The sequence below is a fragment of the Scyliorhinus torazame genome, chromosome 2, assembly GCF_047496885.1.
Source record: "Scyliorhinus torazame isolate Kashiwa2021f chromosome 2, sScyTor2.1, whole genome shotgun sequence".
Classification (NCBI taxonomy): Eukaryota; Metazoa; Chordata; class Chondrichthyes; order Carcharhiniformes; family Scyliorhinidae; genus Scyliorhinus; species Scyliorhinus torazame.
In genome coordinates this window covers 376904438-376921687 of record NC_092708.1, presented here as the reverse complement: position 1 = coordinate 376921687, position 17250 = coordinate 376904438, and positions in this window count along the sequence as shown.

Sequence of the window (17250 nt, the reverse complement as noted above, 5' to 3'; positions counted from 1 at the left end):
TTCTGTGTGTGTGTTATTTTTGTGTGTGTGTGTTACTCTGTGTGTTATTCTGTGCGTGTGTTATTCTGTGTGTGTGTGTTACTCTGTTGTGTGTGTTACTCTGTGTGTGTGTGTTACACTGTGTGTGTTATTCTGTGTGTGTTACTCTGTGCGTGTGTTACTCTGTGTGTGTTACTCTGTTGTGTGATGCTGTGTGTGTGTTACTCTGTGTGTGTTTGTTACTCTGTGTGTTTGTTACTGTGTGTGTGTGTTACTCTGTGTGTGTTACTCTGTGTGTTTGTGTGTTACTCTGTGTGTTATTCTGTGTGTGTGCGTGTTACTCTGTGTGTGTGTTACTCTGTGTGTTATTCTGTGTGTGTTATTCTGTGTGTGTGTGTTACTCTGTTGTGTGTGTTACTCTGTGTGTGTTACTCTGTGTGTTATTCTGTGTGTGTTTCTCTGTGTGTGTTATTCTGTGTGTGTTACTCTGTTGTGTGTGTGTTACCCTGTGTGTGTGTGTGTGTGTTACTCTGTGTGTGTTATTCTGTGTGTGTGTTACTCTGTGTGTTATTCTGTGTGTGTTTCTCTGTGTGTGTTATTCTGTGTGTGTTACTCTGTGTTAACTCTGTTGTGTGTGTGTTATTTTTTTTGTGTGTGTGTTACTCTGTGTGTGTTATTCTGTTCGTGTGTTATTCTGTGTGTGTGTGTTAGTCTGTGTGTGTGTGTTACTCTGTTGTGTGTGTTATTCTGTGTGTGTGTTACTCTGTTGTGTGTTACTGTGTGTGTGTGTTACTCTGTGTGTTATTCTGTGTGTGTTACTCTGTGTGTGTGTTACTCTGTGTGTGTGTTACTCTGTTGTGTGTTACTCTGTGTGTGTGTGTTACTCTGTGTGTGTTATTCAGTGTGTGTTACTCTGTGTGTGTGTTACTCTGTGTGTGTGTTACTCTGTTGTGTGTTACTGTGTGTGTGTGTTACTCTATATGTGTGTGGTACTCAGTGTGTGTGTGTGTTACTCTGTGTGTGTTATTCTGTGTGTTATTACGTGTGTGTGTTACTTTGTTGTGTGTGTGTTACTCTGTGTGTGTGTTACTCTGTGTGTGTTATTCTGTGTGTGTTACTCTGTGTGTGTGTGCTACTCTGTTGTGTGTTGTTGTGTGTGTGTGTTACTCAGTCTGTGTGTTACTCTGTGTGTGTTGCTGTGTGTGTGTTGCTGTGTGTGTGTTACTCTGTGTGTGTTACTCAGTCTGTGTGTGTGTTACTCAGTCTGTGTGTGTGTTACTCAGTCTGTGTGTGTGTGTGTTACTCTGTTGTGTGTTGCTGTGTGTGTTACTCTGTGTATGTGTGTGTGTTACTCAGTCTGTGTGTGTGTGTTACTCTTGTGTGTTGCTATGTGTGTTACTCTGTGTATGTGTGTGTGTTACTCAGTCTGTGTGTGTGTTACTCAGTCTGTGTATGTGTGTGTGTTACTCAGTCTGTGTGTGTGTGTTACTCAGTCTGTGTGTGTGTGTGTGTGTGTTACTCAGTCTGTGTGTGTGTGTGTTGTGCCCACAGCAATGCCCCTGTGCCAGATCCAGCTGTAGTGCTGCTTCCGGACTCAGTGACTGCTCCTCTCTGTCCTCAGCTCCTCTCAGCGCCGAGCTCTGAGCTGAATACTAATCAGCTGATGCACAAGCCCTATCCCCCTACTTCTTTTCGCCTTTTATCTACTTTTGAAGGATTTCTGACCAAACCCGAGCCCTGTCCGTGTTACAATCTGGCTGCAGCTTGTTTGCAATCAGTAATACTACCCCCCCCCCCCCCCACCACCCCCCACCCCCCATTCCCCCTTTATTTTTATTTTAACTGTTTCCATTCTCTTGAGTTTCACTCCTGTCAGTTTCATCCCCAGTCGCTAGTTTCCCTCCTCTCTGATCTTTCTTCGCTCTTTCCCATTTCTGGGGGGGGGGGGGGGGGGGGGGGCTCTTGGCACCTTCTCGATTTTTACCAAACATTTCCCAGACCCAACTCCTAATTGATTTGCCTTCCTGTCCCTATTTCTCAATCTAAGGGAACGGGGAACTTACCCCAAAGGCACCTCCGCCCTTCCATCTCCACTTGTCATTTCAACACCAAGAGTTAAAGCATTCCAAGATTCTTCATTCACTCGCGCTGTGGAGAGTCTCGGTGGATCAATTTGTGTTGCCTATCGATGTTTGAATTGGACTCACTCGCTCCCTGTTAACAACATTGTAATTGAAATGTAAAATGCCCCGTGTTTGGGCCGCTCAACACCACAGCTCGTTTTTGATGCCCTGTGTTTTCTGTTTGTTCAGAGCTCCCAAGTTGAAAATGATAACAGAAAGTGGGGGGAAAACTCAGCAGGTCTGGCAGCATCTGTCGGGAGAGGAATCAGCGTTCAGGTGGCGAGTCCATTTGGCTCTTCTTCAGAGCTGAAGAGGGGGGAGAAATGTGATGGGTGAAGTTCTTAGCTCCTGCGCCGAAAACAAGCCGGAGAATGGCCGCGTGGCGATGACCAGCAGTGGTCACCCCAGACAACATGACACGGACCTGACCTGCCATCCGTAGGCCACCCCTTGCCCCCCCCCCCCCCATACAGCACCCCCCTCCCCCCAGCCCTTGCGGAAGCCCCCCCCCCCCCCACCCCCCCGGCCAGTGGCACGGATCCCGGCCGAGTGTGGCGGCGCTGGACACGATCCGCAACCGCCATGCCGGGTTCACGACCGCTAAGACCACACGTGCCCTGCCGTGGCCGGGAACTCAGCCCATCGAGGGTGGAGCATCGCGGGACGGCGGCTGGCCGATGACACGTCAACGCCATTGTAGCGGCGTGTGATGCGTGACACGATTGCGCCATTTCGGGGGGGGGGGGGCAGAGCATGGCTGACCGGCGTCAAACTGGTGCCAGCCCCGATTTAGGCGTCGGAGTGGATTCTCCGCCCGATCGCCGATTACGGAATCAGCGTCGGGCAATGGAGGACCCCGCCTACATTTCTCCCTCTCGTTTCACATTTGTCTCTTTAACTCTGAAGTTATACAAACGCCAAACGTTAACTCTGCTTCTCTCTGTGCAGATGCTGCCAGACCGGCTGAGTTGAGCCTGCATTTTCGGGTTTTATTTCAGATTTTCAGTATTTATCTTTTATTTTAGTTCTAAGTTTTAAGATTGATACAGAATTGTCGTAAAACTGATGACTGTAGCCGCTCTCAGAACTGCTGAAAAACACTTGGATTTTTCCGATTGAATCTGGGGTTGAGGATCTGAACTGATCCTCAGTGACCCCAAGACCCTTTACTGTATATCAGATTTCTATCCACCAGACAGACCTCTGGATATCACACTCCATCATGTGACTTGCAGTGGGAGGGGCTTGCAGATTAATCTTTCCTTCAGGCAGATACGCCCCCACAGCATTTGGGTTGTTCTCTCAGCTAGGTCCACAGAATCCCTACTGCGCAGAAGAAGGCCATTTTGGCCCATCGAGTCTGCACCAACCCTCCGAAAGAGCACCCCACCGAGGTCCACTGCCACTCCCCCGCCCTATCGCCGTAACCCCGCTCATTGGTCAATCCACCTAAGCTGCACATCTTTGGACTGTGGGGGGAAACTGGAGCACCCGGAGGAAACCCACACAGATATGGGGAGAACGTGCAGACTCCGCACGTTTCATTACATCTGTTCTGCTCCTCCCCCTGACAGACAGAGCCCGACTGACCCTATTCGAGGCAGCTCTAATTCTTTGTTCTTCTTTCCATGTTCCTTTAGATCTCCCTCTTCGGGTTGTCAACCTTCCCGGGGTTGAAGTTCAATCTCCAGGTCACTGCCGTGCGCGACCCTGGAGAAACATCACCCGAACATCAAAAATGAAAGCTTCATTTTGTAATTTTCTTTGAACATTTCTCTTTATCAGACATAAAAATATTGAAAATGGTGAGGGGGGAAATGGTTGTTTGGATGACAGTAGGCATCATCCATTTGAGTAATGAGTCTCGTTCCTTTAAATTTGCTTCGGAAGGCAGTGCAGCGCAAACGTGGATCTATTGGGCAACTAATGGCTGAAATTTGATGAGGGAAGTCACGTGATGAAGCCTCCATTTATTGCAGCTGGGGGCCCTCCTCCCTCTTATCTTTACCCTGCCCACACTGAGAGGGTAGGTGGGGGGAGCGGAGAGGGAGGTTTGTGTTGGTGGGTGGGTAGCCAGGGCCTGTTAAGTGTTCAGTCTGCCATGCACATGTGACTTTGGTAGCATGGAGTCCCTAGCCTGGGCAGTAACAAGGGATTAAACACAGGTCCAATGGCAGATGAATAGAATCTATCAGCAAAGAGTGAGAAGAACAGGGTAGATTCAGAAAGAATGTTCCCGATGGTGGGGGAGTCCAGAACTAGGGGTCAGAGTTTGAGGAGCTCTGAGAGTTTGAGGGGCAGCACGGCAGCATTGTGGATAGCACAATTGCTCACAGCTCCAGGGTCCCAGGTTCGATTCTGGCTTGGGTCACTGTCTGTGTGGAGTCTGCACATCCTCGTCGTGTGTGCGTGGGTTTCCTCCGGGTGCTCCGGTTTCCTCCCACAGTCCAAAGATGTGCAGGTTAGGTGGATTGGCCATGATAAATTGCCCTTAGTGTCCAAAATTGCCCTTAGTGTTGGGTGGGGTTACTGGGTTATGGGGATAGGGTGGAGGTGTTGACCTTGGGTAGGGTGCTCTTTCCAAGAGCCGGTGCAGGCTCGAAGGGCCGAATGGCCTCCTCCTGCTTCCATTTCCTATGTATGTTTGTATATAACACAACTGCAGCACCAACCTGGCACACACACACACACACACACCAACACACATCCAAACATAGTGCTGGAGGCACCAAGAACCCTCCTGTACCATTCCAGAGTGTAGCTTCCGTCATTGGGCGAAGTGCTGTGAGTTCAGTAAGTTAGCAGATATATCAGAACTGTGAATGAAATTTAATCCATCACTTCAAAAGATTTCTATATTTTCAATGAAAATCGCAATATTTGTCGTTTTTTATATAACATTTACGCTCTTTCAATTATATACACTGAGCATATGTAGATTTACACATTTGTATTTTTGCACATGTTTCTAATTTTTGTACATTACATCCTCAAGGGAAATTAGGGATAGGAAAAAAAATCCCATAAATGAATTTAATATGTATTCTATTTACCATTTAATCTCCTCTGATGTTGCTGATGGGCTAGTCAAATAATATACATGGTATATTATTTGAAATGGTATACCATGCAGTGTACAATGTATTATTTGTTTTCTAGTGCACCATTTAGGTTTGTTTTAAAAAATATATATATTTTATTGAAGCATTTGTAATTTTCACAATTTAACATATTGACATTTCTAAAACAACCGCGCGGGTCGATGCACAAAATACCCCCTAAAATAACAACAAACAATAGACCACCCTATCCCCAATTACCTGTATATTAAATCCCCTGTCCTTATTTAACATTACCATGCCTCCTATTTTCCTCCTCCCCCTTTTTCCCCTCCCCCCCCCCTTTTTCCCTTTCCCCCCCCTTACTGCTGACGTTCAGTTTTTGTTGAAAAAATCGTTGAACGACTGCCAACTCCGGGCAAATTCCTGTATTGATCCTCTTAAAGCAAACTTGATTTCCTCCAGACGGAGAAACTCTACCATTGCGCTGACCCACACTCCTGATTTCGGGGGGCTCCGAGTCCCTCCATCTCAGCAAGATTCATCTCGGGGCAACCAGGGAGGAGAAGGTCAGAATATCAGCCTCCCTCCCCCCTTTCCCCAGGATCTTCCGACACCCCAGATATTGCTCATTCTAGACTCGGAGTTGCCCTACCTTCCAGGACTTCTGACATAACATCTGCAAATCCCTGCCAGGATTCCCTCAGTTTCCATTTAGGTTTGTTTAACCTGGCCTGTACCTTTAAGGTCACATGGTCTAAATATTTAAATAATTGGTAAAAAGGGAGGAGTTTTTTTGCTACACGTTGTTATGATCTGGAATGCGCTGCCTTAAAGTTTGTAGTGAGTCGATTCCATTGCAACTTTCAAAAGGGAATGGGAATACTTGAAAAGGAAAACATTGCCGGACTGTGGGTTAAAAAAAACAAGGGATTAGATTTTGGACTCAGTGGAAAGCCATTTCAAAGAGCTAGTACAGGCAAGATGTGCTGAATGGCCTCCTCCTGTGTTTTGCCATCGGTGTAAGTAGGTGGGTCATGAAGTCAACTCGAAATGAATGGCCATCAGTGAGAGAAACGTGCAGGTTGACTCGTGAATACTGTCTCCATTTCAGACAAAATAACAACACAAGAGACTGTCTCTGCTTCCTCTTTTTTGATGTTTTGTAGCGTGGGAACTGCAGTGTGATGAAAACACAAACATGCCCCTTATGAAATGAAAATGAAATGAAAATCGCTTATTGTCACAAGCAGGCTTCAAATGAAGTTACTGTGAAAAGCTCCTAGTCGCCACATTCCGGCGCCTGTTCGGGGAGGCTGGTACGGGAATTGAACCGTGCTGCTGGCCTGCCTTGGTCTGCTTTAAAAGCCAGCCATTTAGCCCAGTGTGCTAAACCAGCCCCTATATATGCGCCTGTAAAAGCAACGGCCCCAAGTCACACCACTTAGGTTAAAAATAGTCAGAGATATGGAAAATAATTTTGCAGCAGTCATGAGGAGTGTATCCAGAGTTTCCAGTCTTGGTGTTATTTTGGATTGATTCCTGTAATATCGGCTGTTGTACCTTTCTCATAGCTAGCTACTCTAATTAGCATCTAACAGAAGTACACAGGAGCCGTCTCCTTCTTCTTCTTTGGCAGTCCCTTAGGACCGAGAATGACTTTCTTCTGCTCCGGGGTTATGGGTGCTGAGGTGACCTCCAATGACAGATCTGCGAACTCTGCCACAGGTGGGGCAGATAGAGTTTGATGTTTGGTGGGTGTGGGATGCTCGGATTTTGGGAGGCTTCTTTCGCTCTGTCGGAGACGTTCAGAATGGTTGGTACCGAGCCAATGCTTCTTCTCCCGTCGGGGCGGTCCCCCACAGATCGCTGAGGATGTTGCATTTATTCACCCGGCTTTAAGGGCGCCCCTGAAACATTTCCTCCTGCTAGCTGCTTGTCGTGACGAAACTCAGAGTAGAGAGCTCGGTTTTGAAAGTCCTTTGTCAAACGTGCAAATGATGTGGCCTGCCCAGTGTGGCTCCTGTCTACTTCTGTTAGATGATAATTAGAGGAGCTAGCCATCAGGAAGATACACCAGCCGGTAGAATTGATGGAACAGTGATATCATAGAATTTACAGAGCAGAAGGAGGCCATTCGGCCCATCGAGTCTGCACCGGCTCTTGGAAAGAGCACCCTACCCAAGGTCAACACCGCCACCCTATCCCCATAACCCAGTAACCCCACCCAACACTAAAGGCAATTTTGGACACTAAGGGCAATTTAACATGGCCAATCCACGTAACCTGCACATCTTTGGACTGTGGGAGGAAACCGGAGCACCCGGAGGAAACCCACGCACACATGGGGAGGATGTGCAGACTCCGCACAGACAGTGACCCAAGCTGGAATCGAACCTGGGACCCTAGAGCTGTGAAGCAATTGTGCTATCCACAATGCTACCGTGCTGCCCCATGTGTGATGTGTGAGCAATGCGCTTACCTTTTCGAGTGTGATACGTGCAAAGTTTTATATTCTATTTAACTGCAGTGTCCGTGGGGCATAGCTTTATTATCGGTGGGGTGGGGGGGGGGTGGGGTATGGAATAATCTCCCTGCTTCTGACTACACGCAACACATACCAGAAAATCAAACCCTCCCCATCCGTGGTCCTCTGCCCAGGACCATTATGATTTGAAATGGTAATAATATTCAACCACTTAGCCACACAGCCAGTTTGAAAGAAAACGCCATCCTTGTGCATTGCTACAGGAAGTCCACAAGTAATGGAAGAAGATTGGTCGGAAAATGGAAAGGCAACTTATTATATAAATGAAGAGAAACTTCAGAATGCTTCAGTGCAGAGGGATCTGGGCGTGTCCTCAGAAAACTAGCATGCAGGTACAGCAGGTGATAAGGAAGGCAAATGGAATTTGGGCCTAAGGAAGTGTTTCGGCAACCGCACAAGATATCGGTGAGACCGCACCTGGAGTACCGTGTACAGTTTGGTCCCCTTACCCGAGGCGGGATGTAGTTGCATTGGAGGCAGTTCAGAGGAGGTCGATTGATTCCAGAGATGAAGGGGTTGTCCTATGAAGAGAGGTTGAGCGGGATAGGCCAATAATCACTTGTGTTCAGGATAATGAGGAGATCTAATTGAGGTACATAAGATGATAAAAGGTATTGTCACAGTTGATGTGGAGAGGGTGCTTCCTCTAGATTGGGGCAATCCTGACAGGTCATAGATTTAGGATAAGGGGTAGCAGGTTTAAAACCGAGACGAGGAGACACTAATTCTCTCAGAGTGCGGTGGGTGCCGGCACTTTTAACGAGGCAGCACGGTAGCACAAGTAGATAACACTGTGGCTTCACAGCGGCAGGGTCCCAGGTTCGATTCCCCGCTGGGTCACTGTCTGTGTGGAGTCTGCATGTTCTCCCCGTGTCTGCGTGGGTTTGCTCCAGGTGCTCCCGTTTCCTCCACAGTCCAAAGATGTGCAGGTTCAGTGGATTGGCCATGCTAAATTGCCCTTAGTGGTTAGGAGGGGTTATTGGGTTATGGGGATAGGGTGGAAGTGAGGGCTTAAGTGGGTCGGTGCAGACTCAATGGGCCGAATGGCCTCCTTCTGCACTGTATGTTCTCTGAGATAGACATATTTTAAATTAGTAATGGGTTGAAGGGTTATGGAGAACGGGCAGACATGTGTAGCTGATGCCGAGATGAGACCAGCCATGATTGTATTGAGCAGCGGTGCAGGCCCGAGGGGCTGAATGGCCCACTCCTGCTCCTAGTTTCCTGTTCATGTGTGGGCCCTGACCTTTTCACGCAGGGAGTCGATGTAACAGCTAGAGAGTGGCCCACAATAAGCTATAATCTGCCGGCTGTTTTATTTTTTTATTTGTGGTACCCAGGCGATTATTGACTTTGAACTAATTCAGATCGTGCAACTGGACAACGCTACCACCCCCCCTGTTCCAATTCAGTTTCTCTTGTTGAATTTCTCCTGCTATTTCTGATTTCCTTTCTAGAATCGTTTACCTTGCTGATTTATGTCACTCTCCCCATTTCTTCTCTCTATCCCAGCATTGTCTTTCTCTTCCTTTCTCCCACTTACCGCAATTCTCCATCTGTGATCCTTTGTATCTCTCTCTGCCTCCCACCATTGGTACTCCTTGGTAAAGCACAGAGACCCGAGCTGGTAAGTCCTGCTATGCCCGCTGCAATCAATAGAGGGAGCCTGTGTACAGAGCAGACCTCGGAGCATTTGGCGCCTGCATAATAAACTTGCTCTCGTTTCTTGGATGAATGCAGATTCATGTGCGACCAATGCTTGCAATTCTCTTTCTCTGGGAGCCGGTTGCTCCATTTTCATGTAATCAGTCACCATGTATAACCTGTAAGCAGGGGCCCGGGATAAGCAGCTTCCAATTCCTCATGAAAGTTGAAGAATGACAGCCAGGGGTTCATTCGATCTCCAGCGATAGCAGACAGCAAGGTTGTAATTGCTGCTGCCTTTTAACCAGTGAGAGGCCAGGACAGCACAAAACAGCACCCACCAGGACAGCAAGTGCTGAGCATTGCTGACTTTCCAGTTTCAGATTCGGATAAGTGCTCCATCACTGCGGAATGGGAAGTTTAAGTCTTTAAAAAAACCTGGTTGATCCCCATGGTAGATTTGGGAGTAGACTCAAAGAGCCAATGTCAATACATGACCGTATTCATCCCAGGACCTGGGGCGAGATTCTCCGACCCCCCGCCGGGTCGGAGAATCGCCGGGGGCTGGCGTGAATCCCGCCCCCGCCGGTTGCCGAAGTCTCCGGCACCGGATATTCGGCGGGGGAGGGAATCGTGGTGCGCCGGTTGGCGGGCCCCCCCACGCGATTCTCCGGCCCACATGGGCCGAAGTCCCGCCGCTAAAATGCCTGTCCCGCCGGCGTAAATTAAACCACCTACCTTACCGGGGGGACAAGGCAGCGCAGGCGGGCTACGGGGTCTTGGGGGGGGCGCGGGGCGATCTGGCCCCGGGGGGTGCCCCCACGGTGCCCTGCCCGCGATCGGGGCCCACCGACCAGCGAGCGGGCCTGTGCCGTGGGGGCACTCTTTCCCTTTTGCCTCCGCCATGGTCTCCACTATGGCGGAGGCAGAAGAGACTCCCTCCACTGCGCATGCGCGGGAAACTGTCAGCGGCCGCTGACGCTCCCGCGCATGCGGCGCCCGGAGATGTCATTTCCGCGCCAGCTGGCGGGGCACCAAAGGCCTTTTCCACCAGCTGGCGGGGCGGAAATTCGTCCGGCGCCGACCTAGCCCCTTAAGGTTGGGGCTCGGCCCCCAAAGATGCGGAGCATTCTGCACCTTTGGGGCGTCGCGATGCCAGTCTGATTTGCGCCGCTTTGGGCGCCAGTCGGCGGACATCGCGCCGTTTCCGGAGAATTTCGCCCCGATTGCAATGCAATAACTAATGCAAAGAGTCACCAGTTTTACAATGATGGGACCTGCTGTACTACCCCTCCCTATTTACATTCTAAAGGCCATTGACCCATGCAAATCCTCCTTTCAATGGGTCAATTCCTTGCTAGTTTCCCAGGTTTGTCTATTCTGCTGGAGGGAAGACTGCACTGCAGCACCTTAAGGTCGTACTCACTCCTTGGATCATTGTTCCCTCAATAGCCCCTTTCATATTTACCTTACCATTGCAAATGTCTTGCTATCATTCGTCCTATGGGTATCAGCCAGGTAAGGTTAAGATGACAAATTGTATATGGTGCCTAAAGACAGCCTCAGAACATCCCAACGTGTTTTAAGTCCTATAAAGAATTGGTGAAGTGTGGTCACATGTGGTGATGTAGGAAACACGGCGCACGGTAGCACAGTGGTTAGCATTGTGGCTTCACAGCGCCAGGGTCCCAGGTTCGATTCCTGGCTGGGTCACTGTGCGGAGTCTGCACGTTCTCTCCGTGTCTGCGTGGGTTTCCTCCGGGTGCTCCGGTTTCCTCCCACAAGTCCCGAAAGACGTGCTTGTTAGGTAATTTGGACATTCTGAATTCTCCCTCTGTGTACGTGAACAGGCGCTGGAGTGTGGCGACTAGGCTTTTCACAGTAACCTCATTGCAATGTAAGCTTACTTCTGACAATAAAGATTATTATTATATTATCGGTAATTTGTGCGCAGGAAGCTCCCAACACCAATTACGAAACGCCATGGGATCCTTGAATGCCCCTTGAGAGGGCAGGCAGAGCCCCAGATTAAAGACAGCACGCCTAACAGTTTCGGACTCCCACGGTACTGTGTTAAAGTGCTGGCCTTTTGTGGTAATTCCATTGGAGTGAGGAGGGGGGGCGCAGACTTGAACTCAAGGCTTTCTGCCCAGATCCACGCACACCTGCACTGACACAAGGTGGAAAGAGCGGTTTTATCCCTGCCGAGGATCGTGAATAGAATCCACAGCACTAACCGTTACCAAAACAGCATTGAAACAGGCTGTACGATGGAATGTTCTGCGGAGACGGTACAACATGTGTTCCAGAGCCTGTCTCATGTAAATTTATGACTCCACAGATAGTTCCTTGGGCTCAACATGCATCTTGTTGATGTGTTACCATTGTCTCCACATGTAGTTTCCTTCTTACTCGAGGCTACTCCTTTGGTGTAACTCTGTACACAGCTTATCAGCCCAGTGTGAAGCTTCCTTCATATCGCCATGCTCCTGGGTCACCCGCCTGTGCTGTCTGAACACAGCGATGCCGCTCCCTCAAACATTCCATCAAAGTATGAAGGCAACAAATGTTGTGGCTACTTGATGTGCTCTTTGAAAGAAGCAGCTGAGTTGAATGAAGTAGGCATCCCCCTTGCTGTGGGTCAACTTCGCAATTTGGTTAACAGTCTTTCTGACAGGAGTTTGCTCTGAAAGTTGCCGATGCTAACTTGACGATTTTAATTGGCACAGCAATTGTTTTCAGCAGCATCTGCTACTTACCGTACACTCCAAGAACCCCATTGCTTATTGTCGATTAGCAAAGTTGAGCATATAGATCATAGATCAAACTTCTGGACTGAGTTATGCACTGTCTGTCATATATCACACACTGTCTTATATCACACCGCCTGTCATGTATCACACCCTATCTGATAACATACACCGGTTGTCATATATCACACACCGTCTGTCATATATCACACACTGTCATATATCACACGCTGCCTGTCATATATCACACACTGTCATATATCACACACTGCCTGTCATCTATCACATACTGTCTGTCTTATATCATACACTGTCTATCTTATATCACACACTGTCTTATATCACACCACTTGTCATGTATCACACCAAGTCTGATATCGTACACTGTCTGTCATATATCACACACTCTCCATCATATATCAGGACAGCACGGTAGAACAGTGGTTAGCACAATTGCTTCACAGCTCCAGGATCCCAGGTTCGATTCCTGGCTGGGTCACTGTCTGTGCGGAGTCTGCACGTTCTCCCCGTGTCTGCGTGGGTTTCCTCCGGTTTCCTCCCACAGTCCAAAGATGTGCAGGTTAGGTGGATTGGCCACGCTAAATTGTCCTTAGTCTCCAAAAAAGGTTAAGTGGGGGTTACCGGGTTACGGGTATAGGGTAGATACGTGGACTTGAGTGGGGTGCTCTTTGAAGAGCTGGTGCAGACTCGATGGGCCGAATGGCCTCCTTCTGCACTGTAAATGCTATGATCACACACTGCCTGTCATATATCACACACAGTCTGCTGTATATCACACACCGTCTGCTGTATATCACACACAGTCTGCTGTATATCACACACCGTCTGCTGTATATCACACACAGTCTGCTGTATATCACACACCGTCAGACTGTCTGCTGTATATCACAGACTGTCTGCTGTATATCACAGACTGTCTGCTGTATATCACACACCGTCTGCTGTATATCACAGACTGTCTGCTGTATATCACAGACTGTCTGCTGTATATCACAGACTGTCTGCTGTATACACACACCGTCTGCTGTATATCACAGACTGTCTGCTGTATATCACAGACTGTCTGCTGTATATCACACACCGTCTGCTGTATATCACAGACTGTCTGCTGTATATCACACACCATCTGCTGTATATCACAGACTGCTGTATATCACACACCGTATGCTGTATATCACACACCGTCTGCTGTATATCACACACCGTCTGCTGTATATCACACACTGTCTGCTGTATATCACAGACTGCTGTATATCACAGACTGTCTGCTGTATATCACACACCGTCTGCTGTATATCACACACCGCCTGCTGTATATCACAGACTGTCTGCTGTATATCACACACCGTCTGCTGTATATCACACACCGTCTGCTGTATACCACACACCGTCTGCTGTATATCACAGACTGTCTGCTGTATATCACACACCGTCTGCTGTATATCACACACCGTCTGCTGTATATCACACACCGTCTGCTGTATATCACAGACTGTCTGCTGTATATCACACACCGTCTGCTGTATATCACACACCATCTGCTGTATATCACAGACTGTCTGCTGTATATCACACACCGTCTGCTGTATATCACAGACTGTCTGCTGTATATCACAGACTGTCTGCTGTATATCACAGACTGTCTGCTGTATATCACAGACTGCTGTATATCACACACCGTCTGCTGTATATCACAGACTGTCTGCTGTATATCACAGACTGTCTGCTGTATATCACACACCATCTGCTGTATATCACAGACTGTCTGCTGTATATCACACACCGTCTGCTGTATATCACAGACTGTCTGCTGTATATCACAGACTGTCTGCTGTATATCACAGACTGTCTGCTGTATATCACAGACTGCTGTATATCACACACCATCTGCTGTATATCACAGACTGTCTGCTGTATATCACACACCATCTGCTGTATATTACAGACTGTCTGCTGTATATCACACACCGTCTGCTGTATATTACAGACTGTCTGCTGTATATCACAGACTGTCTGCTGTATATCACAGACTGTCTGCTGTATATCACACACAGGTCTGCTGTATATCACAGACTGCTGTATATCACAGACTGTCTGCTGTATATCACAGACTGTCTGCTGTATATCACACACCGCTGCTGTATATCACAGACTGCTGTATATCACAGACTGTCTGCTGTATATCACAGACTGTCTGCTGTATATCACACACCGTCTGCTGTATATCACACACCGTCTGCTGTATATCACAGACTGCTGTATATCACAGTCTGTCTGCTGTATATCACACACCGTCTGCTGTATATCACAGACTGTCTGCTGTATATCACAGACTGTCTGCTGTATATCACACACCGTCTGCTGTATATCACACACCGTCTGCTGTATATCACAGACTGCTGTATATCACAGACTGTCTGCTGTATATCACAGACTGTCTGCTGTATATCACACACCGTCTGCTGTATATCACAGACTGCTGTATATCACAGACTGTCTGCTGTATATCACAGACTGTCTGCTGTATATCACACACCGTCTGCTGTATATCACACACCGTCTGCTGTATATCACAGACTGCTGTATATCACAGACTGTCTGCTGTATATCACACACCGTCTGCTGTATATCACAGACTGTCTGCTGTATATCACAGACTGCTGTATATCACAGACTGTCTGCTGTATATCACAGACTGTCTGCTGTATATCACACACCGTCTGCTGTATATCACACACCGTCTGCTGTATATCACAGACTGCTGTATATCACAGACTGTCTGCTGTATATCACAGACTGTCTGCTGTATATTACAGACTGTCTGCTGTATATCACACACCATCTGCTGTATATCACACACCGCCTGCTGTATATTACAGACTGTCTGCTGTATATCACAGACTGTCTGCTGTATATCACACACCGTCTGCTGTATATCACAGACTGTCTGCTGTATATCACAGACTGCTGTATATCACAGACTGTCTGCTGTATACACACACCGTCTGCTGTATATCACAGACTGTCTGCTGTATATCACAGACTGTCTGCTGTATATCACAGACTGTCTGCTGTATATCACAGACTGTCTGCTGTATATCACAGACTGTCTGCTGTATATCACAGACTGTCTGCTGTATATCACACACCGTCTGCTGTATATCACAGACTGTCTGCTGTATATCACACACCATCTGCTGTATATCACAGACTGTCTGCTGTATATCACACACCGTCTGCTGTATATCACACACCATCTGCTGTATATCACACACCGTCTGCTGTATATCACAGACTGCTGTATATCACAGACTGTCTGCTGTATATCACACACCGTCTGCTGTATATCACACACCGTCTACTGTATATCACAGACTGTCTGCTGTATATCACACACAGTCTGCTGTATATCACACACCGTCTGCTGTATACCAAACACCGTCTGCTGTATATCACAGACTGTCTGCTGTATATCACACACCGTCTGCTGTATATCACACACCGTCTGCTGTATATCACACACCGTCTGCTGTATATCACAGACTGTCTGCTGTATATCACACACCGTCTGCTGTATATCACAGACTGTCTGCTGTATATCACAGTCTGTCTGCTGTATATCACACACCGTCTGCTGTATATCACAGACTGTCTGCTGTATATCACAGACTGTCTGCTGTATATCACACACCGTCTGCTGTATATCACACACCGTCTGCTGTATATCACAGACTGCTGTATATCACAGACTGTCTGCTGTATATCACAGACTGTCTGCTGTATATCACACACCGTCTGCTGTATATCACAGACTGCTGTATATCACAGACTGTCTGCTGTATATCACAGACTGTCTGCTGTATATCACACACCGTCTGCTGTATATCACACACCGTCTGCTGTATATCACAGACTGCTGTATATCACAGACTGTCTGCTGTATATCACACACCGTCTGCTGTATATCACAGACTGTCTGCTGTATATCACAGACTGCTGTATATCACACACCGTCTGCTGTATATCACAGACTGTCTGCTGTATATCACACACCGTCTGCTGTATATCACACACCGTCTGCTGTATATCACAGACTGCTGTATATCACAGACTGTCTGCTGTATATCACAGACTGTCTGCTGTATATTACAGACTGTCTGCTGTATATCACACACCATCTGCTGTATATCACAGACTGTCTGCTGTATATCACACACCGTCTGCTGTATATCACAGACTGTCTGCTGTATATCACACACCGTCTGCTGTATATCACAGACTGTCTGCTGTATATCACAGACTGCTGTATATCACAGACTGTCTGCTGTATACACACACCGTCTGCTGTATATCACAGACTGTCTGCTGTATATCACAGACTGTCTGCTGTATATCACAGACTGTCTGCTGTATATCACAGACTGTCTGCTGTATATCACAGACTGTCTGCTGTATATCACAGACTGTCTGCTGTATATCACACACCGTCTGCTGTATATCACAGACTGTCTGCTGTATATCACACACCATCTGCTGTATATCACAGACTGTCTGCTGTATATCACACACCGTCTGCTGTATATCACACACCATCTGCTGTATATCACACACCGTCTGCTGTATATCACACACCATCTGCTATATATCACACACCGTCTGCTGTATATCACAGACTGCTGTATATCACAGACTGTCTGCTGTATATCACACACCGTCTGCTGTATATCACACACCGTCTACTGTATATCACAGACTGTCTGCTGTATATCACACACAGTCTGCTGTATATCACACACCGTCTGCTGTATACCAAACACCGTCTGCTGTATATCACAGACTGTCTGCTGTATATCACACACCGTCTGCTGTATATCACACACCGTCTGCTGTATATCACACACCGTCTGCTGTATATCACAGACTGTCTGCTGTATATCACACACCGTCTGCTGTATATCACAGACTGTCTGCTGTATATCACAGACTGTCTGCTGTATATCACAGACTGTCTGCTGTATATCACACACCGTCTGCTGTATATCACAGACTGTCTGCTGTATATCACACACCGTCTGCTGTATATCACAGACTGTCTGCTGTATATCACAGACTGTCTGCTGTATATC